Source organism: Phyllostomus hastatus, unplaced genomic scaffold (genome assembly GCF_019186645.2).
Source record: "Phyllostomus hastatus isolate PE091 unplaced genomic scaffold, TTU_PhHast_1.1 phas_scaffold_555, whole genome shotgun sequence".
NCBI classification, from domain to species: domain Eukaryota; kingdom Metazoa; phylum Chordata; class Mammalia; order Chiroptera; family Phyllostomidae; genus Phyllostomus; species Phyllostomus hastatus.
In genome coordinates, this window is record NW_025334036.1 from 1278566 (window position 1) to 1301672 (window position 23107).

At 56.8% G+C, this 23107-nt stretch overlaps 1 long non-coding RNA gene across 2 annotated transcripts; it reads right to left on the reverse strand.

The window, feature by feature from the left end:
- Positions 1–16152: 16152 nt before the first annotated feature.
- On the reverse strand, positions 16153–22826 carry LOC123809676. 2 transcript variants are annotated; one of them, XR_006784052.1, is made up of 3 exons: positions 22455–22826; positions 20062–20881; positions 16153–18490 (listed from the first exon to the last, which is right to left on the reverse strand). It is a non-coding gene; the product is annotated as an uncharacterized LOC123809676 (long non-coding RNA). The 2 variants fall into 2 exon arrangements; XR_006784053.1 differs by having other exon boundaries at positions 16153–19562.
- Between the last annotated feature and the right edge of the window lie 281 nt (positions 22827–23107).

Consider the following 23107-nt stretch of genomic DNA (forward strand, 5'->3'; position numbering starts at 1 on the left):
GCTGCCGTTTTTCCTTCTCTCCCTCAGAGAAAATGGGGCGTAGGAAACTGTTTTGTTTCTGTTTAAGAGGAAACCCTTGGGGCTTATACACCCCACCACCTTTCTCAGGGCACAGAACTTTCAAAGTTCCGTGAGAGAACTTTGGTGACTTCTGAAGGAAGCCGGAATACAAAGTGCATAGCAGGAAAGGGCAGGTGGGACCCAGAGAGAGCAGGCAGTGGATTCTGGGATGTGGACCAACTCTCCCAATGAAGAGACACTAACACTGCTGAATAATAGGGAAAACTTAATGCACAAGCCGACAAGGAAAGGCTAAGGGGAAGGGGGCACATGCCAAGTGAAGATGAGAACCAAGGGAAGAGGTGCGTTGAAACCTGCTTTCTCTTGGAAGGAATTTGCTGAACCGGGTTAACCTGAATGTCGGTTTCCCATCTAGTGGAGCTCAGACGGACAGTAGACAAAACCTAGAGAGCTCCCCCCACGGAGGGGAGACTGGTTGGAAACACATCTTTTAGGGGGAAATGATGTGATCATCTTGATAGATGCAGAAAAAAAACATTTCACGGAATTTCCATGTGCTGTTTATGATTAAAAACCAAACAATACTCTTATCAGAAAAGTAGGCATAGGAGGAAACACATAGGTGATCTCAAAACGAGCATTGCAGTGAGTGGTTGGTTACACGGGGACAGAATATTCCACTTTCAGACAGAGAATGAGCCCGAGTGCCCACTTCCCTCCCTTCTGTCCAAAATTACACAAAATCCCTCCCAAGTGCAGTAGGATGAAAAAAAAAACCAGAAAAACGAGTAAGATGGAAAAAAGGATGAATATGTTCTAAAAGCAGATTACTGTGATGGTACAACTCACTAAATTTTCCAGAAAATCATTCAAATGTGCACATAAAAGGGCTGCACTTCACGATACACAGGTTAAAAAATTTTTTTTTAACCTGAAACTAATACAATGTTACCAAAATCAGTGGATCCACAGTTTGGGGGGCTGTATTCAAAAGGAAACCAGGTTGTTGAAAGGTGGTTTTATTTACTTGCAGCAGGTAAGGGAGACGGGATTCACATCCGAAGCTGTTTCCCCAAAGGGAGGTCTAGCCTGTTGCTTACACTACACACCATTCCGTCAGTTACATGTTGGTTTTTTCTCTGCACTTGGCTACTTGCATCAGGGTGGCTTCCTGTCAGCTCATCCTGTTTAGAGCTGCTCTGCAGAATGCTGCATTTGCACATCTAGGTGGGGTAGCATTTAGCAAGAACGGTCCTGACCTTCAGAACCTTGTCCTACCTAACAGCATGTCAGCTGCAATTAAAAGCATTTTTTAAAGCATTTTAAAAACATTTTAAATCAATGAGATGATTATTTGCAGATTATGATGGTCTGTGTAGAGCACAGTACCCTAAACAAATGCAGAAAGGAACTGGAGCAAAAAAGGAGAGGTTTGCCTCGGGCAAACAGTTCGCAAACCTCGAGCAGATCCTGCCTCGGGGCCAAGGGACGTCCTCACCCAGGACCCCAATAAGCTCTTTCATGTAAATGAAGGGGGCGTGTCCCAATCGCACAGTTCTGATTGGTTGTTCAGGAACAGTTCCGGTTGGACTGGGCAGCTGTGAGGTGGGACACAGGAATTTTCAACTGTTCCTTCGGACTCGAAAACCAGCGCACCCAGCGCCGGAAGTGAGCGTCCCCAGGGCCGGAAGCACCGGCCTAGCGCGGGACACGGGCCGATGAGTCAGAGGTTCTTCCCGGTACGCAGAGTCCGGGAGCAGCTTCTGTCAGCCAGTGACCGCAGGACGCTTATCCTTTGTCGACTTTCGGACCGCGGTTGACCACGGGGACACCATCTCGGCAGGTAAATGTCTCCTCAGCGTCCCCGTCAAACGAAGCTCTCCTCGCCGGGTCCACGTACCCAGGGGTTATTGGATGTAATAACGCCCGCGTTGCTGGAATCAAAATCAAAGGAGAAACTGCAGCCTTATTAATACGAGTCTGTCCAAAGTTTTAAAGTGGGGCAAATGAGAAAGGCGCCATTTACAGTAGCATTAGACATAGTGAGTACCTGGTCCTGGCCGCGGGGGCGCGGTGGGTCACGCAGGACCGTGAACCGGAAGGAAGGTCGCGATTCTCTGAAAGACATGAGGGATGTAAATTAGTGAAAACTGGAGGCCGTATTCATAAATGGGAAGCTCATTACTTATTATTTATTTTTTAAAAACCCTCACCACGGGGTGTTTATTATTTGGAGAGAGAAAGAGGAAGGGAGGGAGCAGGAGAGAAACACCGAGCTAGTGCCGCCTGTGCGCATGCGCAGGACCACGGGCCCGGCCTGCAGCCTCGTGCTCCGCAGGGCGATGCCCGGAGCGCCAGGGCCTCCCGGCCAGGGCTGTTACATGCATTTTCAAGTGTTTCCGCTGTATGACTGTTCCAGAACAGAGGGGCGGATTATTGGCCCACCCAGGGACGCCAAAAACTGTCACAGAACAGGGCCAAGGGGGGTGCGATATGCTATTACCACAGGGACCCCCCATGGGGTTCACATTGTCCGCTGCCCCAGGAAAGACTCTCAATGCCAGAGATTTCTGAAAAGGAAAGGAAATTTTTATTTAAAGTTACACAGACTTAAAGTAGTGACCTAATGTCTTCATTAAAATGTCAAAGTCCTTTAGGGTACCCACAGACGTGCACAGTGGTTCCTTCTCCCTCTGCCATAATTTGGGGTACCATATCTCAGGAAAAGAAGTAGATTCAGGCCCCTGACACCCTCAGCTGTGTCATTGGCCAGGATCAAGCCGCATGGTCCTCTGCAAAGCTGTGGGGGTCTCCACCCTGGCCAAAGCCTCCTGGTTCTCTCCTCCACCAAAGCTGTGGAGGGTCTGCACTCTGGCAAAACTGCATGTTCCTCTCCTTAATGGCTGCCGCGTCTGGGTTTAAATCCTCGCACCAGTCTTCCTCTGCAGCCCCACTTCTGACTCCTCCCACAATCGGCTACACCTGCCAGCACTCCCATATCCTTCCAGCTTTCCTGGGCTGCCGTAGTGAGTCTGGGCAGGTGCGGCCCCATGGCATGGAGCCAGTCATCTCCAAGCTCTCATGTGGGCCCTGTAACCAGGGGGACCTGCCCCCTGGTCAGCTGGCTGTCACCAGGAAGTCGCAGGCTTGGTGTCCAGAGGCTGGCATTACTGGGCTGTTGGCACCCTAGTCGTATTCTGGAGATGACAGATTTGTAAAGAGAGTTGGAAGCACAATTAAATCATAATCAGTAAATGACGAAGGCAGGGACTTAATGACATTTAACAATGGCAATTTGACAGGTCCTTTGCACCTGTAAATTGTACTTCTTTAGTGATAATACAAACCGAGTTTCAACTTTCAAATGAAAGCAAATTTTCAAGACAGCTGCGCCATTCCGATGTCCAATACTGATGAGCACTGTGATTTTCCTTGAACCACAATTTTTATCCCTAAGATCACTCTCACTGTTATTACAGGGACTACTTTGAGTTCCGCTTTTCATTTTGCCTGTTCGTTTGCATAAACACACCAAGAGCAGCCTGGATCACTTATGATCTTTAATTCTGCTTTACTGGAACTCACACAAGGAACCTTCAGATTGACTTCTCGGTCCGCCCCTCAGGGCACAGAAGCAGAGCCACACACCTGCCATTCGGCTTTGCCTGTACCAGTTGTTTCACTCAAATCCTTGAGGCTTCCACTGTGCCTACAGGTTCTTTTTTGGCCATCTTTCAGGAAAGCAACCTTCGTTCCTTCCCTGGAAAGACTGCCATGAACTGCACAACCAACCAAAGTACCAGGCTTTTCTCTGGGGCTTACGCTAGCTTCGCAAGTCAATCCCAGTTCTTCAGGGCTTTCTGGTGATGACCAGAACCCATACATGCCTCCCTCAGGTGTGACATTCCAGCCAAAGTCTCAGCTAACAAAACCACTATTAATGACTGGTCTTAATGGATTTATGCAAAGAAACCTCATGTCACCACTCACTCCTTCCGAATGCCAAAGTCTGGAGAGATCAGGTGGGGAGAAAAATACGAAGTGTGAAGGAGAATCCTTTTCCTTGTTCACTTTCCTATGGAGTATGAAGTTTCAACCTTCTCTGGAATCCTCAATTGTCTTTTCAGAGCAAAATCCAGTCCGGTCCCCTGGTGCCTCGCAGAGACCTGCTCCTTCACCTCAGGCTGAAGCACTCGTCAGCCCCAAGTGACCCTTCCTGGGTCCCAAGGGGCAAAGGCGTGCATGCTCCCCAACCAGTTGCAGGTGACCTTTTCTAGGTCTTCAGGTGACCTTCACCAGGTCTTCAGGCGCAGAGGGTTTCTGGTCAGAAACAGGACCAATGGGAGAAGCCTGCTCCTTTCCCACGAAACCAGAAAACAAGTGGTTGAGGTTTCCTTTCTTCCAGGTTTAAAACTTTCACATCCTTTATACATATTTTTTTTTCACCCATCCAGATTTAACCATCATTCACTCATAATCCCTGCTCCTTCCCTACCGGGAAGGACTACACTTAAACTCAGCACGTGGCAGCCAAAGGTCCCCAGCACGACAGGCACCTTCCACTAAACGTCCCCAGATCTGCAGGGACGTCCTGCAGCTTTCTGAAGCTCAGACCCTGCCAACTCCCTATAGGTCAGATGGTCACCCTTGGACCTCAGTTCATGACCTTCAGAACCAGAGCCCTCCCCACCAGAACCAGTCACACAGAGAACCTGACCGGCGCAGTGCCCACACAGCAGCAGCACACAGCCCATGATCCGAAGAGAACCCTCAGCCCACCACCTTGCCCAGTTCCATGATGGCGGGCTCTCACGTGATCTGTTATCCAAGATGTCGGCGCCCATGTGTGACCTGTCCTCCACGGTGGGGCATTCACGTGGCTCATCCTCCATTTTACTCAAAGTGGCAGCGCACCCACACAGCTTGCTGTCCGATCCCCAACAGACACGCAGGCTCAGCTCACAGAGCCTAGGGGTTTGCTTCCTCCCCACACCTGAGGACAGGTTCCCTTAGTGCCACCTGGGCTCACCGAACTGTATGTGAGCAGACAGGGGCCACCTGGGAGCAGCATGCTAACCAAGCCATTACCCACAGCTCCATTGTTCCAAAACGGCATTCAGAAACCAGTTTTCAACCAAACCATTTCCACATCTCTGCTCCCTTCCCTGTTTCATTTCCTTTCAATCTTTTATAAAAGGCGGCCGAAGCCCTCAGGAGGGGTGCAGAGAGATTCTTAGAGACGGGGAGAATCCCTGAGTCTCACTCTCCCGCACCTGAGGGGGTCGGTCTGCCGTGGACAACTGTGGTCCCACGGGAGTCGCCAAGAACTGTTGCAGAGCGGGGCCGAGGGGCATACGGTGCACCATTACCGAAAGGACCCCCCACTAGGTTCGCATTGTCTGCCTCCAGAGGAAAGACGGCTCTCACTGCCAGAGATTTGTGAAAAGGCAATGTGTATTTAAAGCCATGCAGACTTAAAGTAGTGACCTAATGTCTTCATTAAAATATCAAAGTCCTTTAGGATACCCACAGACACACGCAGTCCTTCCTTCTCTCCCTGGCCCTAATGTGGGTACCGTATCTCAGGAAAAGAAGTAGATTCAGGCTCCTGACACCATCAGCTGTGTTGTCGGCCAGGATCAAGCTGTGTGGTTCTCCCCAGCAAAGTCGGCGGGGGGGAGTGTGTCCCACTCTGGCCAAAGCCGCGTGGTCCTCTCCTTAATGGCTGCCGCATCTGGTTTAAATCCTCACGCCAATCTTCCTCTGCAGCCCCATCTCCGACTCCTCCCACAATCGGGCTACACCTGCCAGCACTCCCCTATCCTTCCAGCCTTACTGGGCTGCCGTAATGAGTCTGGGCAGGTGTGGCCCCATGGCGTGGAGTCAGTCAGCTCCAAGCTCTCACGCAGGCGCTATAACCAGGGGGAGTTGCATCCCAGTTACATCTTGGGTGGAAGTCAGTCCCTTCTCCCTGGCTCAGAGCATGGCCACAGCTATTTAACATATCTATGCAAACAGTTAAAGGCTACAGATATGTTAAATGACCACACCAGAGGTTAGCTGCAAAGCTGTTGCTATGCAAAACAGCTCTCCAAGTTCCTGCTCCATGTGTCCCTTCCCCCAACTCACCCCTGAGGGGGCAAGCGGTGAGGACATCTTGTATGTCCTTCTAACATTTCCTGCACACCTTGAGTTCTGGACCCCATTCCAAACCCCTATTTGGGGCCCCCCTCTTGGCTGCACCCTGTAACATGATGGATTAATGGGACATAATGCCACCATACCCTGAGAAGTGCCTGTCGTTTGTTCTGGAACCCCATTGGGGGGTAGTGTGTCAGTCCCCTGGGAAATGCTGCCTTTACAGGGCAGGACAAGCCACCCCGGACAGAGCTCTCCCCGTGTGGGTGACCGCTGTGGGCATGTGAATGTTCGTAGCATACCCCATGCTCCATCGCCACTGCCCCGCAGGCCCGGGCGGTCCCGCAGCAGCACACAGGGTGGGCTCCTGGCGGGGTGGGGGCCTTCCAGGGCCTGGCACTGCCCCAGGGGGAAATACGTGTAGCGTGAAATTTGCCTTCTTAACCGATTTCGGGTGATGGCTGGGTGGAGCCATCAGAACCACCTTGAGTCTCCAGCACCTTTTCATCTTCCCGAACTGAAGCTCCGCCCCCGCTAAGTACTAAGTCACCTTTTCCCTCCCTGTGGGCCCTGGCACCCGCCACCTACTGTCTGCCTCTTTGCACCTGACCCTTCCGAGCACCTCAGCTAAGTGGGAGCCGTGCGTTCCTTCTGCGTCCGACTTACTTCAGTGGTAACGTGATGCCAGGGTTCGTTCAGGCTGTGACGTGTAATCCCTCCCTAAGGCTGAACGATGTTCTGCAGTGTGGATACGATGTCTGCGTTTTGTTGACTGTCTGTGGGTGGACCTTTGGGTCGTGTCTACCGCTGGCAACTGTGAGCCCTGCTGCAGTGGACACGGGTGTGCGGACATGTTCTGAGAACCCTGATGTCAGCCGTGCCCAGAAGTGGAATTGCTGGATCATATACTGATGCTATTTTTAATCTTAGGGGGAAACACCATGCCTGGCCTGTCATTGTGGGGTCTGTGACTGTGCCATACTCAGGATGTCTGTGCCTATGGGCATTTTTGTGGGGAAAGCTCCACAGTTTCAGCAGATTCTTAGAAGTGTCCGTGATTCTGATACATTAAAAAACAACTAGATAGTGTCTCCAGGATCTTTCAAAACCAGTATTTTCAGACTCTGAGAACTGCAGGTGCGGACCGCGGAGGTCAGGGAGCTGGATCTACCCCGCGGGAAGCCCAGGGAGGGCCGTGGTGGTCAGAGCTCTCTGCAGCGGGAGGTGAGCGCGAGCCCTGGGCGCAGGCGGGCAGTGGCACGCCTGGCTGTGAGTGTTGTGCCTCGGCAACCGTGTGACCTTGGGCAAATCTCCTAACTGCCCTTAACTTGTTTTCATCTCTAAAGTGGTAATAGTACCCACCGCTCAGTCGGGAGGATCCGGTGTGATTCCGCAGGCAGAATGCTTTGCGAAGGCGCTTGTGGGGGCTTGTACCCACTCATTAGATGGATGGTTGAGGTCTGGTTAGGAGCAAAACAGAAAACACTTTGCAGACTGCAGGTGAGGTAGTCTACCCTGTGGGCGCCCTCTCTGTGCTGTCAGCCAGGACTCCGCTGCTCAGCGGTTTTCCACTTGGCTGGTCCCAGCTTGTCCGCTCCTGCCCCTGCCCAGCGCTGTCTGGGTGTGGGTGGGGATGGGTCCAGGGGCTGCAGACACACAGAGCTGTCTCCTGTCTGAACCGGGTCTCCCACCCCCCACCACAGGATCTGTCTCTGGGCTCTTCAGTGTCCCTCGGATGGGCCCGTGAGTGCCCAAATGTCACCCCTGAGCTCACCCAGGACTTTCTGCAGTGGGACTGGCATGAGCCTGGATCTCAGGGATAAAAGTGACGCAGGTGGTTGGAGAGGAACTTACACAGAAGATGCCCTTTTAAAACATTTTTTAAATTAAAACATTTTATCCAGAGCAGTGGATAAAACATATGTTTACAGTTTAAGGGAGGTGGGGAGGAACACCCATATTCCCAGTATGGAACCTAAGAAGCAGAACATTCCCGGGACCTTAGAAGCTGTAGGCTTCACCGTTTCCCCATGGAAACGGCTTCCCCGTTTCCTTCCAGGCACGTGCCTTGTCCTCCCCACCCCCCAGAGCAACTCCCACCCTGAATCTCCTGTTACTCATTCCTTACTTGTAGTATGAGTGTGTGTGAGATGTGTTGGTAGACATTTGTTTTTGGGTTGTCTTCCAGACTTTTGCTACAAAAGGTACTTTTGTGCTTCTCATCCTGTGAGGAATTGCCGGCTGCTGCTTTTAACCTTGGTTCCATGTTGGAATGACCTGAGAAGCGTTTTAAAATGCTGGTGCCCAGGTCCCCCTCGGGGATTACAGTTTAATTGCTCTGGGGTGTCACCTGACATCTGTACTTTTTAAAGCTTGCCAGGGGTTTCCAGTGGGCACCTGAGTGCAGGCTTTGACTCCTTGGTCCATGGCAGGGGCCCGACTCAGCATTTCCGAGAAGCTCCCCGTTGATGGGGAACCAGGGCTGCATTTGAGTATGTGGAAATTCGGGGGGCTGGCCCGGGGCCCACTTACATAATGCCAGCCCTTTCCCGACGCTGAGCCAGAGGTCTAGCTTCTGAACTCGATGTCCCCTAACTTTGTGAAATTTTCCCTGAATAGTGGATGTTAAATGTTTTGTCCACAATTACTCACGAGAATGAGCAACTTTTCACAAACATGGGCCACTCTGAAGTTCTCTATTGCGAAATGCCTGCCTGTGCGACTCTCCCCCACTTTCCTCATAGCTTTCCGTCTTCGTCTCTTTCGCAGGGGCTGTTCCAACATTTGGGATACTAATCCTTTACTTCATAGGCTGCAAATATATTCTCCCAGCATGTTCCTTGCCTTTTAACTGTCTTCATGACGTCTTTTGCAGAACACACAACCTCAAACTCTTAATGGGTCTTTGCTTTATTACTACTTTAGTAGGTGGACTCGCAATGCATTAACTTCTTTTCAAAACCACAAAAAGAAGTAGATAACTACACTCTTTTCCCAATAGGAGCAAACAGCTGAGATCACCCTGAGCGCTCGATAAATATTAGCTGTTATCAGCTGTAGAAATTGAACCTGTTATTTTCTACTGAAAGAATTTTCCACATTAACGCGTCAGTCAACGGCCTCCTGGGAGTGTTTGCGTGAGCGGCACCAGGCACTCACCACAGACTGAGTCTTGACTCTTTCGAGGCTGTGCACCACGCGGTGGCAGCGTCTTCTATGTGTCGTAGTGGCCCTTGGGTTCTTTCTCCGCAGCAGGGATTTTCTTTGTGAAAAACGTTTATCTTCAGAAACACAGAAAGTGTTCTTCGTGTCTCTTCCCTACGTTTACGATGTGCGGCCCCGCCTCAGCGTGTGGCAGCACGGCCTCGGGTGAGGGATAGGCTTTCTCCGCAGGACAGTGTGTGTCCAGCCGGCAGGGTGGGTCAGCTGCAGAGAACTGGCGTGGTCTGCCGTCACCCAGCACGTGCACGGGCGTGAAGGGGAGCAGGTGTCCTTCAGCACATGGGGGATTCCTAAAACCGTTCTGTGTCTTCCTTCCTTCTTTCCTTCCTCCCTCCCTGCCTCCCTCCTTCCCTCTTGATCTGCCAGTTGTTTCATAAACTTGTGGCCGCCCATGTTCTCCGGTTACGTCACTTTACCGACCGGGCTCGTACTTGGACCACAGGCGCCCACGTGCCAGCCGCCCAGGGCCACAAACAGAGTCATCACGAACCTGGGCGAGCCCTCGGCGAGGGTTTGCTCCAGACTCCCCAGTGTGGGACCGGCCACACATTCTGAGGGCGGGAAAAAGGGAGTGGAGGGGAGAAACAGGGTGGAATTACTGCAGTAAGCTGTGGAATTCTTATTTTCTAACCATTGTCTGTAGATGCAGTAAATACTGTATTTCGCCTATATATTTTCCATTAGTTTTTCAAATGTACATAGATGTGGCTGTGATTAATAACCATTTTACAAATCCACGTAGTCCAGGATCCGTAGACTAACTAGTGTGTCATTGTGTGAAATATGTCCTTAACCAGAAAATGTTAAGGACAAACCCCACAGATGCTAGACTAGTAGATGTCAAAGTGCGGTCCCTGCACCAGCAGCCCCGGCGTCCCCTGGGGACTCGGGGGAGTGCCGCGTCCTGGAGCCCATCCCGGACCAGCGGACCCGGACGGTCTGGAGTGGCGGGGCCCATGAGTCTGTTTTAACAAGCCCTCCAGGTGATGGGATTTGACTCTTGCTACTACAGTTTGAAAACAAGGGGCAAAAACCTACACTGTACAACGTTTCCATAAAAAGGGACTCCTACTGAGAGCAGTTCCTCTACCCCTGTACAAGAGAACACTGTTCCTTGGCTGCTGTGACAGTAACCAGGAGAACAGGTTTTTGAGCTGTCCCACTCCAGCAGAAGGAAGTTCCTCTGTCAGCAACAGCCTTGCTCTGGTGACCGGGCCTCCTTTGCTGAAGGCCACTCCGTGCCTGAACTCTCACCAGTCCCTGAGCCCCGCACTTCCCCAGACTCTCGGTAGGAGGCCAGCAGACTGCTGTGTTTACTGCCCAGCAAGGATGAGCCCAGGGTTTTCTCCCTCTGTGTGTGGGTTGAGTGGCATCACTCACTACAGAGAGAGGTGATGCAGATTGAAACTTGGGAGCAAAATTGTGGGGTCGGGGACGGGGTCGTGCAGATGTCTGCAGAGAGCGGGGTTCAGACAGGGCATTTCTAGCAGCCGACAGCAGGTAGGGCTGCGGGCGGAGATGTGTTTGGAGTGTTAGGGAACCTCAGAAGGCAACGGGGCTGAGTGGAGTAAGCCAGGCGGTCAGTGCCTGCGGTCGGGCGGCGGCGGGTGGCCCCTTCGCATCCGGAGTTTGCTCTGAGTGAGGAGCACATCGGAGCGCTTTGAGCAGAAAATTGTGTTCTTAAAGTCGTGTGCGCAAAATCTCATGCAGATTCATTGCTCTGCTGGCTCAGCCATTTTGAATGTGACAGCCACACAGTACACGTGCTCACTCAAGGGCGTCTGCTGCCCCCACTGACTAGTGCATCAGTGAGGGTGTCATTGTTCACGCGTGCGCAGTCCAGTCCACTCTCCTTGACTGCCAGGTCACATCGACGTCACACAAACCGTTCTCATCGTAGTAGCAATGGCTGGACTTTTCCCGGACAGGCCTGCACGTGATGGTTGGACACCATAGGAGCTCCGGTAGGTGCAGGAGTGCACTGCACTGGCTCGGCTTCTGTCGCCCAGACCTGCAGTCCGGGGAGAAGAACTAGAGCTAAACAGTCAACTCTGTATGGAAAACTTTACATACGTGCATGTACCTGTTCATCTATGTAACATGTAACTTAGGCATGCAGACATACTTGCTTGTGTACTGACATTAACAGAGATGATCTTTGAATAGAAGTGATTTTTTTCCCTTTCCATATTTTTCAAGCTTTTTGCAATGCACGGTCGCGTTTGCAGTTAGGTGATTTCTCCTTTGTTCATCATCTGAATTCAGTTCTTTGCAAGGAGCACATGATTTTTGCACTTAGAAAAAAACTCGTGACATAAAAACACACACAGGTTTACATGTCTTTCATTATAGACACAAAACAACACGAGAGAAGAATGTTCTTTCTCTTGCGTGATGATGCATTTGAACAGGAAGATGTAGAAATCCGCCTGCAGAGCCCCTAGTGGTTGGCCAGCGTTCCAGGACTTCCCGTCCCGCATTCCAGCTCAGACCTGCACTCGCCAGAAACACTGAGGATTTGTCTCCGTGGCTGGGCAGTTTCATTTGCATCCAACAAAACAGGAACTGAGCAGTTTCTACGTCCTGGAAATCGGGCCCCAGTGCCCGGGGCGGGAAGTTCCCTTTTCAGATGCCAGCTTCAGGCTCAGTGTGCAAGGGCGACCCCTGTTGGTGTAACTTTAAAATGACCATGATTTTTGACCCTCTTAAGATTGCAATGCCTGATGCTTCTGGGGGTGGGCTACACTCGCCCCTGACCCCAGCCGCCTGCTGCTTCCCCCCTCTCCAGGCCCCGGTCTCCTCAGGCTTGCCTGATGTTCCCCTCAGTGAAACCGGATCTGGAGGCTTGGAGGGTGGAGCCTCAGGCATGGCCTGCTTTTGTAACTTCTCATGTGGGCTGCTCTAGGGCTAGGGGCTGGATTTGCTGGTCAGCAGGTGGTGTGGTGACCCCTGAGCTGAAGGACAGACCTGGGTCTAGGAATGCAGGGCTTGGGCAGCTTGTGGGAGCCGTGAACAGGTGTGGGGGAGGGGGCTGCACCCTACCTGAGGAAGGGCAGGCTTTCTGGGCAATGTCACACCTGTCGGAGCATTTCCTGTCCTCCTGGACACTCTCCACTGGGGACTGTGACAAGAGTGACCAGCTCCCACATCTGCACTTACAAGAGCAAGAGCTTGGAGAGAGGGCAGTTCGGGTCGCCGTTCGTCCAGAGTGACGTTGTCAGCTCCGTCCACAGAGCCGCCCGGCACAGCCCGTCCATCACTGGGTGCTGAGTGGGAGTGCGCGTGGAGCTCGGGCCGGGCCGAGGCATCTGGCTTCAGGCGCGCAGCCTGTCTGTAACTCATCAGCATCGCTCTTTCCCCTGGGGCGCTGGTCTGCGATAAAGAAAGCTGGACGCCAGAGGAATGTGCCGCGCATTTCTGTGCTTTGAGAAAACATGACAAAGCACTTCTGAGAGCTCATCACCACACTGGAGTCCTTTGTTACGGTGTCATCTCTGGGAGGCCTGGGGAGCAGGCCCCCCTCGGGGCACACGGGCCCCACAGACCTCTTGTCTGCGGTCCTCCAGCAGGAGAAGGGCCGGTCGACCCGAGGCTGACCGACCCTTCTCCACCGAGGCCAGGCGCTTGTGGGTTCTGGGATGTGGGGGCTCCTACTAAGGAAGGGAAAGGACGCTTGGTTCCCTCTGAATTTGCTGGAAAGAAAGGCTGGGGAGGGAGGCCTGCCATAGCACCCAACTTGTTCTCTCCCCTGTTGAGGAAGGGCTGAGGACCCTGATGACTGACCCCAGGGGGCCTCCAGGGCACGGCCCGGCGGGGGGGTGGGGAAGGTGGGCAGCCCTCGCTGTGCCGGATGATCAGGCTTCTGCTGTGGCCGGAGGGCGTGGCCAGGGCTCCAGCAGGCCTCTGTCTGGCTGCAGCCCGGCCTCTGAGCCAGATGTCGGGTCCTGGAGCAGGTGTGTGCTGCCCGGAGCGAGGACCCCCCTGCAGGGTTGGTGCCCAAAGGGCACCTGCTGACAGGAAGGGGGAGAGGCGTTTTCTGGGGGGCACTCCAGGACACCAGGGGAGGGGGCTGAGCTATAAGCTGCAAAAAGTGGAGGAGGGACGGAGAACTGGTATCAAAGCCCTCGTTTCCCGACAATAAATAGACCCAGAGAGGGCGGTGGGCGGCCCCCGTCACATGCAAGGTAGTGGCCAAGCTCAGAGGGAACTTCAGGTGCCCGGGGACCTGTTGGGGGCTTTTGCCAGTAGTCCATTTCCCTCTGCAAGCACTACCTGGAGCACCACTTCCTGGAGCGCCCGAGCCTTCCCGAGCCCCGGGGGTCTCATCTGTCCGGTTAGAGGAGCGCAGAGCCCTCCCCACGGACCAGCGGGACTCGGACTCGCCGGGACCCCCGTGGGCTACCCACCGCTCCTCTCAGCCTCCGTTAGCTCCTCCCTTCACTCCGGCAGGGGCGCGTCCGGGACCCCTTTCCCTGAGGGGGAAACTGAGGCCCATAACCGGTGTGCCTGACCCCAGGTTCAAGCGAAGGTCTCCCACTGGAAGCCAACCCTTTGCCCCTCCGAGGTCTGCTAGGTGCCTATACCAGGGTCTGTTTCTAAGACCACTCTTTCCTGGTAAGTTAAAAAAAAAGATTGTGACACTAAGGAGGTCTGAACCCCATCTCGAGGTGGCTCCGTGGCAGACGCAGGGCTTTCTCATCTCCTCCGTGTCCTCCTTCTCCGGGAAGCCACCGGCGCGCGTGGGGTTTCATGCCCCTGCACCGCGACCCTCACCCTGCGGCCCCGGGAGCGCGCTCTGGCGCCGCGGCCGGTGCTCCGAGTCTGGGGCTCCAGCGCCCTCACCCGGAGGCTGAGGCGCCTTCTGCGTGCGCCTGGCTCCGGCCGGGGCGCGGGCCCCCGCCTCCTCGGAGCTCGGCGGGGGCGGGTTGTGGCTGGGCTTCTGCGGCCCGGGGAGGAGCCAGCGGCGCTGCCTGTCGAGCAGGCAGCTATAAAGCCGCCGCGCTGGCGGGCGGCGGGGATCGCGAGCAGAGCGCAGCTTGGGAGGTCGAGCCGAGCGGAGTCGGGCGAGTCTGGCCAGGCAAGCGGCTTGGGGAGCACCGCAGGGCCCGAACCCCGCTTTCCCAGACCAACCGCTGCTCTGCCTGCCCACGTCCGGCGGTCTGCTGCCAGACACGCCGGTCCCTGCGCTCCCGGCCCGGGAGGCGTGGCACCGCCTGGGCTGCAGACCGGGAGGTAAGGGGGCCGGCCCGGCGCGCCTGGCCGTGCCGACTGCCCAGCCTGGGGGGCGGGGGAGGGGAGAGAGGGGTCTAGCAGCGCCACTGGTCTCGGGAAAACGTTGCCCAGCAACGGCTTCTGTTTGTCCACTCTGTGCTGTGCAGCTCGCCTCTGTCCGTCTGTCTTTTCGTCCATGCGTCCGTCACTGTACACGCCCCTGTCACTGTCCTCTTTGAGATTTCTCTGCGATTGTGTGATCCTTTGCAAGCGGCAGGTGCCAGGGGCGCCAGTGTCCCTGGAGCGCATCCAGCGGGGACAGAGCCTAGTTTTCCGTAGATTCTGAACGGCTCCCGGGGCGCAAGCCCAGCCGAGTGCCCCGCGGAGGGACTGCTGGGAGTCAGGTTGCAGAGTCCAGCCCGCAGGGAGCCGCTCGCGCCGAGCACAGTGGGCGTGCGCTCTGCCGCCGGTCTCGGCCCGTCTTCTCTCTGGTTCCCCCTCCGCCTCCCGGACCGCGCTAGACACCCAGCGTGGCGCCGGCACTGACCGGGTGGAAACAATCGAACGTTAGATCGCTTGCGGGCCCCCGCGGATGTTTAGATTGAGATTCCAAACCCGGCACCTCTGGAAGAGGGTTCGGTGGTCCCTGGCAAGGGATACTGGCTCCGAGAAAGGTCAAATTAGGTCGGGAAGAAAGGCAGGGACCTGGCGGAGCGCAGGTCCCCGGCTCACTGCTCTGGGAACGAGGGTCGGAGACATTCTGGAACGGACTGGCGGGACGCATGTGCCCCTGAGGAAGGAGCTCGGTGCGCCGAGGTCCTCGGCCGCAGACTTGCACTCCGCGCCCTCGGCGACCAAGGGTCCAGCACTGCGCGCAGCCAGCAGCCGGATTTGAAGTCCCGAGTCCGGCTCCCTGCAGCCAGCGCTGCCCACAGGTGAGAACTCCCTTTTGAACTAACCTTTTGATGTGTGAGCCATCGCCTGGCTGCCGCCCCATCCCGGAGATGGTGAGCCTGGAGCGAGCCTCTCCATTCCAGCGGTCTGGAGAGAGAGCCCGGGCGCGCCCGGGGGCTGGGAGCCCGAGGCCGTGCGTGCCCAGGCGCGGCGCCACCATGGACAGCTCCCAGCCGCTTCCTCCGCGCGGGTCTGGGGCCCTGGGTCTCTGGGAAGTCGCGTGCCTCCCTCCCATACTCGGGGGATTCGGGCACAGGGCAGGAAAGGACAGGCGGCTAGTTTGCAGGAGCGCAGGTGTCCTGTCCCCAGGCGCGCTGAGCCGTTCAGGAGCAGAGTGCGTGGTTTGTGCCGGCTCCTGGCTCAGCCTGCAGCCGGGGCGGTGCAGGTGTCTCCGAGGGGCCCCTGCAGCATCCGGCGGAGGCGCGCAGGAAAGCCAGACCTAACCAGCGGCCGCGCAGACTGCTTTCTGTGCGTGTCCTAGGGCGGTGTCCTGTTTTGTTACATTCCTTAATGAGTATGGCATCGGGAGCATGCGTTAGTTTCACAGGTGCAGTGGCCGAGTGGAAGGGGTCAGAGCAAGTTTGTAGAGAAAGGGCTCGTGCATTTATTTGTAAAAGCGGCCATGCTGTTTTCGGATCCTGTTTTTGCCCACGTGCTTAGCACTCCTAAGGAAGCTCCAGTGGCTCCTCTTGAACCAGCATCTGGTTTCCCTCGCTGGTTGCTTGGGAACCTGGGGGAGAGCCTGTGGGGCTAGGCTGCACGAATGCCACGTGTCCCTCCCCGGGAGAGAAGTGACGGAAAAGGGGCTCTCCTTTTCTGGCGTCTCCGTGTACACGGACGTCTGAGCCTTCCCCCACTTTAAAAACGCAAGGACATCGGGTCTGCTTCTGTCTGTGACTGATAAGGCCCATGAAGAGCAACATCAGTTGAGCTTCTTATATTTTTGGAGACAGCATGTGTGACTTTTCAAGAGTCACCTAGTCTCTGTGCCTGTTTCCTTGTCTGTAAGTTGGGGACAGCACTGTTGACTTTGCTGGGTTGCTACTGAGAATTACAGGGCGCAGGTAAAGCCCCTCGCCCAGCGCTGCACCCAGAGAAAGCTCTGACGGAGGGTCATGTGTGTTCCAAAGCCAGGCGTGCCTGCCTTTGGCCTTCTGGTCCTCCAGCCCTCTGCCCTCTGTCCCAACCTCGTCATTGTTTCCTAGGGACCCCGGTTCGTTTCCATGTGTGAGAGCTTGATGGATGGAATCTGTGCAGGTGCTGAAGTTGATCACAATGCAAAAAAAAAAAAAAATCAAATCCAAAGAAAAATGGAAGAATTTTTGTGAGATGAGTCAAGTCAGTCACCTGTTTTCCCGCCGGCACCACTTGGAGGAAAGATAAAGTAAGTCATTTTCAAACTGTCCTCACAGCCTCTGGTGCTCACGATCCCATCTTTCTGGTCCTTCTCTCGGGAGAACGCAGGGCCTTCCAAGGGGCCTGCCTCCTTGTCCTGATGGGGGCGAGGTCCACCTGGGTACGGATGGGGGGCGGCCTCTGGGGAACAGCAGGGGAAGGGAGGGCCCACTGCCCTGGGCAGCCCCTGGTCTCGGAGCCCCTCAGGGGTCCTGCCCAGGCTGGAAGTACCTCCCTTCCCCGTGGGTAAGCCCTGCTGAGCTGCGAGCTCCTCACCGGGATGCTCGCCATGCCCGGGGCTCTGGCCACGTCCTGGGGCCCAGCTGGATTTCAGTGTCCCTTCTGGCCACCCGTTTCGGCGGAAGTCACCAGTGTGGGACCCCCTGCGGACGTCTGGGTAGTGGGGCCACCATGGGCCTGATCTCACAGTTACATTGGGTTTCCCCCCAAAAGTATGTGTGGTGTGTGTGTGTGTGTCTCTGCATGTTTCACATTCTGGTGCTAGGTTGTTTGTCTTCTTTTTTCTTAGAAGGCCAGAAGGAATCTCCACTCCCCCCACCTGAAGGCAGTGGGGGTACCGGACGCAGCCCACAGATGCTGGGTGTCTTCCTGTGACGGGCACCCACCAGCGGCGTGAATGGGCTACCTCCGAGTCCTGGCTGTCTTCTCAGGACCCCCAGGCAGCTCTGGTTCTGGTAGGACACCGGGGGGCCTCTGTGGGAACACGGCTGCAGTGAGGGTGGTGCGGGCTGCAGAGGGGCTGGCTCCCCGTGGTTCCTCTGGCACTTTGTCCACAGCAGCAGCATCCCCGTGTCCGGGACAGACGGACGGACTGGCGAGAGGGGCATTGGGTAGGGAAGGCGGGTGGGGTACGTGGGGTGAGTCAGTCCCTCTCAGGCGCCCTTGCGGCCCCCTTCCAGTGCCGTCGGTGGCACCGGCAGAGCAGCGCGGTGCTGTGGGGACGTGCCCTTTGCGTGGGCACTGCCGCTTGGGAGAGAAGGGCACGCGAGCAGGCGGGCTGGGGTCGTGAAAGCCGCAGCCTCGTGCGTGAGGGGTGCGGCCAGGAGGGCGGTGTCGGGGAGCAGCGCAGGCCTCGTCTCTCCTGGGACGGCGCGTGCCCCACGACTGATCCCGTCAGAGCCGGGCGTGGTCAGCGCGTTGCGTGGCTCCCACCCTTACGTGCGGGCGGCTCAGTTTCCTCCGGGCAGCGGAGCGGCAGGGATCGCGCCCTCCCTCCCGCGTGTCTGGGTCGGTCAGGAGGGGAGGGCGGCTGTGCTCAGAGGGAGACTTCTCCGTGCCCAGCGCCTTCTGACCGTTCTGCCAGGCGTTCACCTGGGCCCCGAGCTGCTTTCCCAGGAGCCCGGCCCACGGGAACCGGGAAGCTGGGAGATGTGTGGCCACCGGAGTGGCTGCTGTGCATCTCTTCGCCCCAGCCCACTCTCTCCAGGGCCCGTCCTAGCTTGTCTGCAGGCCTGCCGGTGCCTTCTTTTCCCTCTGTCCGCTCTGGGCCGGGCTGTGTGCGCACTCGGCTCCTCAGAGAGCAGGCTGCCTGCAGAGAAAGGTCATCAAATGTGCATTTGCGTGCTGCCTGGCTTCCCGGGGGCCAGGACGCACACGCCATGCCCAGAGGGAGAGGGGCTGCTGGTCTCCTCCGCCCTGCTGTTCTCCAGGCTGTCTCTGGGCTCAGCGGGGCTCCAGGGGTGCCAGTGCCCCCTTGCCCCAGGCGCGTGACTCCTGGGCCAGAGGCAGGCCGCCTCCCTGGCACTCCCTCACTGGAGCAGGCTTCCTCTCTCCCGCTCCTGACAGCCTGGCTGCTCGCACGGGGGAGCGGCTGAGGCTCCGTCTCCACGTCTCCTACCCGGGCAGCCTATTCCTTGGGTGTAAGGCGCTGTGACCTCACGACTGCCTTCAGAAACCCCGCCTGTTTGTCCCTAGAGAGCCTAGCCGTTTGGCACTGTGCGTCCCAGGGAAGGCAGGTCTCGGAACCAGCCCTCCTGGCACGTTGAGTGTCTGTGCCGGACCTCGGGGGGCAGGAGGCCACACTCCCTCAGGGGCCACTGCACTGCTCGGCCTTCCTGGGGTCACAAGGGCACTCGTTCAAACCAGGTTCGGGCTGGGCAGGGCTGGGGCGCCTCGTTTCTGACGAGGTCCCAGGTGACGGCGCTGGTCCCTGGGCTCCCTGCGTCTTCACTCACTCCCGGTGATTCCGAGTCAGCGCTGGGGTGGCTTCTCATGTCCGAGGGCTGAGGGGCTGGGGCCAGCTGGCCTAGGTCCTCCTGATGGCCTTACCACGACCCTTCAAATTCTCAGAGAGAATCATTTGTCACTCTTAAGCTGTCTTATCAGTATACTAAATATCTGGAACCCCTTTGCATTCCCTTTTCCCTGCCATAATACATTTTCCAAAGCTCTCTGCACCCAGTCACTTTTAAGTGCATGACCGCTGTGCAAGTGGAGGTTCATCTTTTCTGGCAGAGGCGTGCAAGTGCGATTTTGGTGGCATTAAGAGATCACTTGGGGATTTCATTCCACTCTCCTTCCAGACCCAAGAATGCAGTTGTTTAAATGTTTACAACTTTTCTCGACTCTAAAGATCACAACTGTTTTGGGTTTTTTTGAACCTGAAAATGAAATTGAAAGCTCAGTTACATCCTCCCTCCCCACTCTGTGGTTTTCCTGTAGTGGGAGCTGGCCTGTGCCATCTGAGGTCACCCACTGCGGCAGCTGGGAGCAGAGGAGAGGTGCCCCCCGGTGTTCTGGTTGCGTTCTGGGCCAGCCCCTGCAGAGGCCCAGCTGGATGGATGGTGCCCGAGCTCCAGAGCTAACGGTCTAGCAGGGGACCGACCCCTCAGTCAGGGGGTGCCGTGCTGTGTGACGGGCTAGGACAGACGGGTCAGGAGGGCTGGTGGGCAGGGGCCTGCTGGGGCACCGGAGAAGCCAGAGGACACCCCAGGCAGCTTCCCTGAGAAGAGGCAAGGGGTGGTCTGGAAGGGTCAGCAGTTTCCAGGAACTTCCTGGTGAGGCCCAGGAGGGTGTGGGGAGTGGGGCTCAGAAGGCCCTTCTCACAGGGACAGGGCCCTGGGGAAAGACCCAGAAGCACAGGCAGGCCTGACCTCTCACCTGCTGCGAGCTCTCAGGTGTGGAAGACCCTTGCCTGCCCAGACCTCGAGAGAGTCCTCCGAGCAGCTGGAGGTGCCTGGGTCCTTAGTCTCTTAGACCAATGGTTTCAGGTTCCTTTGACCATAAAGCGTTTTTTCCGGCAAAGTCTTACTACGTGGTCTTCACGGACGGCATGAGAGGAGGCTGGGCTGGGAGTTGGGCCTCAGCTTTGGTCCGGAGACCCTCCAAGGGCTTGCGCGGGGCTCTCTGGGCTCCGGGCAGCGCAGTTTGAAAGCCTCTGAGCTGGGCCCCTTCCTTCTGCTTTTGGCAGTCAGGTTAATTTGTCACCTTGGTTTTCTTGTGGTTTGTCTTACTGCGTCTTCTTCACACTCTGACGTCTCGCTGGTTTCTGTGGGAACAGTTGTCGATGCCGAGGAGCCTGAACTCCCCGTGTGTGACAGTCTGACAGGCGCAGGTCGTGGGCGGCCGGAGGGAAAGGACATGGGGCAGCTGCCGGCCCAGGGAGCCCCGCTGCAGCCGAGTCCCCGCGGAGGCCAGCCGGGCCGCGAGCCTGCACCAACGGGCTTTTTATTTTCAGTCTCACCGATTGATCTTGTCTGATTTCCCAAGAGTTTTCATATTCTGTAAAAGCCGGCGAGAAAAAGCCAGCTTGTTTCCATCCAGGGTCTGGCACCCTTTTCACTGACGTAGGCAGGCCCCACTTGCCTGGCCGGTGGCTCCGGAGGTTGGAGCGCTGTTCCATGCACCAGAGAAAGGTTGCCAGTTCAATCCCCGGCCGGGGCGTGTATGGGAGACAACGGATCAATGTTTCTCTCTCTCTCTAAAAAAAAAAACAAAACAAAAACCCTCAGGTGAGGATTGAGAGAAAAACAGCAGCCACATGTGAGGGCAGGGTAGTTTGGAAGTGGGGCTGAAACGGGGCCGCAAGCCTGGCCGGCGGGTTGGGAGACGCCGGCACAGGGTGGGCGGGGGCTCCAGGTCCAGCAGCGGGGCCTCTGCCTGGCTCTCCTGGAGGGGAATCGGCCGGGAAGGGGCTGTGCCCAAAGGGGGCCCCCACCCCCGAGGCCGGGTGGTCCTAGGCCTTGGGGCGGGGAAGGAGCCCTGGGCACAGCCAGCTCTAAGACAGAGTCACGTGACTGATTTAAGGAAATGGAAGTGAGGGTCTCCAGAGGGCAGGAAACCCCCCAGCCCTGGGGGGAGGCCAGGGGATGCGGGAGGAGGAGAGGGTGGTGTCAGGTGTCAGGTGTCCTGGGGGCTGCGTGGGCAGCCTCACCAAAGGGGGGCATCTGCCTCGCGTCCAGAGGTCTTTGCGTCTTCGCGTCAGTCTCCGTAGTCGTGGATACTGGCACATTGTGAACTTGGGACTTGACTCCCAAACCACGGGGTTCGGCCTCTTCCTGCTTCCTAGGCCTGGACTGAGGCTGGCTCTTAGGTCACCCTGACCTGTTGGCACAGGTGACCCGGCTCCCCCGACCCTCTGCGACGGTCAGGGCGGCAGTGGCGAGCCGAGCTGTCCGCTGCACCCGCTCGCCAGGCGGCGCGTCTGTGTCCCTCCACACCCCCGCGAGTCTGCGCCCGTCGGGGCGGAGGCGCCTGCAGGTGGGCGATGGGACACGGGCGCCCACGGGGACAGAGCAGGTGAAGGGCGGCACCTTGGGTGTCTGTCCAGCTCCCAGTCCAGTGCACCCCTCCCCCGCCCGCCTGCCTTCCGGGGCTCTTGCCCTTGTCGTGTGCCGGGGCCAGTCACTCCCAGCCTGGTCCCCTGCAGCCCCGTGTCCCGGGGGTCCTGAGCTGTCTCCTTCCTGTCAAGAAAACAGGAGTGAACCTCACAAGGAGTGGGTAGTGGGGCCGATTCGGGCAAACCATTGAAAAAGTTTGAAAAACAAACCAGCGGTTTATGACAAGTCTGTTTCAAAGCCGATGTGTTAACAGTCACTGAGTAATCTGCTCGTGTGCTAATTTTCCAAAGGTGGTTTGGGTTCAGGAAACCTCAGACATCGTGGCTAAGTACTTTTCCTTTCCTTTAAAAATTATGTTTACTTTCAGAAGAACTCAATCCATATGTGTTAGATCCATTTCCCTGTTACTCAGCAGAATGTTGTTTTCCCCAGCCTTGCTGAGTCGTCACCGTCACCCGCCGCTCCCGCCCCCCCCCCCCCTGCCCCGGCAGCCAGCCGGCCCGAGCCTTGCCCACCTGGGCTCCTGGCAGAGCCCCTCCCCTCGGCGGAGCCCCTCGCCAGCCTTCTGTGAGGCTCAGTGAGTGCCGTCCCCAGAGGCAGGAGGGAAAGTCAGTCGTGCTGGTCCCGTCTGCCTGCAGCACTCTGACCTGTGGGCCACTGTGGGTGTCCTGCGTGAATTCTGAATGTCGAAAGTGGCACTGCAGCATCACTTACACGAGAGCTGAGTTTTTTGGTGTCCTCTTGAATCTCACAGCCTCTCCTCGCCCTCCTCCCCACCCGGTGAGCACCCCTCCAGGGCCCCCTCTGGTCCGAATGAGCGGGCTCCCGCGGCGCTGGTGCTGGTTCTGCTCCCGTCTCTCCCGAAGCACGGAGACCCGTTGGCACCAGAGTTGGGCCCACAACTCTGGTGGCGCTGAGGGCGCCCGGGGCGCTCCGAGTCCCTGTGGACTTGAGCCGGGCTGCAGGGCAGGCCGGCGCTGGAGCCCGTCGGACTTGCAGGTGGCCCGGAGCCGGCCCCTTCCCCTCCCCGTGCAGCAGGAAGGAGCTGCGGTTTTCCGCGGTGGGCGCCGTGCTCGCTCTGCGGGGCTGACGTGTCACTCACTCTGTGTGTGACCCCTGCCACACCGAGGTCACCAGGATTTCTCAATCCGGTTCCCGGCACCGAAAGAGAAAGCAGTTGTGGGCTTTTTCCTTTGGAATGTCTGTGTGCTGTGATTTTTTCTGATTTAAGTGATTTCTGTAAAAACAAAAAGGCACAGCAGCCACGTCAGAGCGTCTGTTTGGTTCACGGCTTTTCAGAGGCTGGGACCCCTCTGACCGCGTGGCCGTGGGTGGCTTGCCAGGTGGCTGCGAAGGCGCTTCAGTCT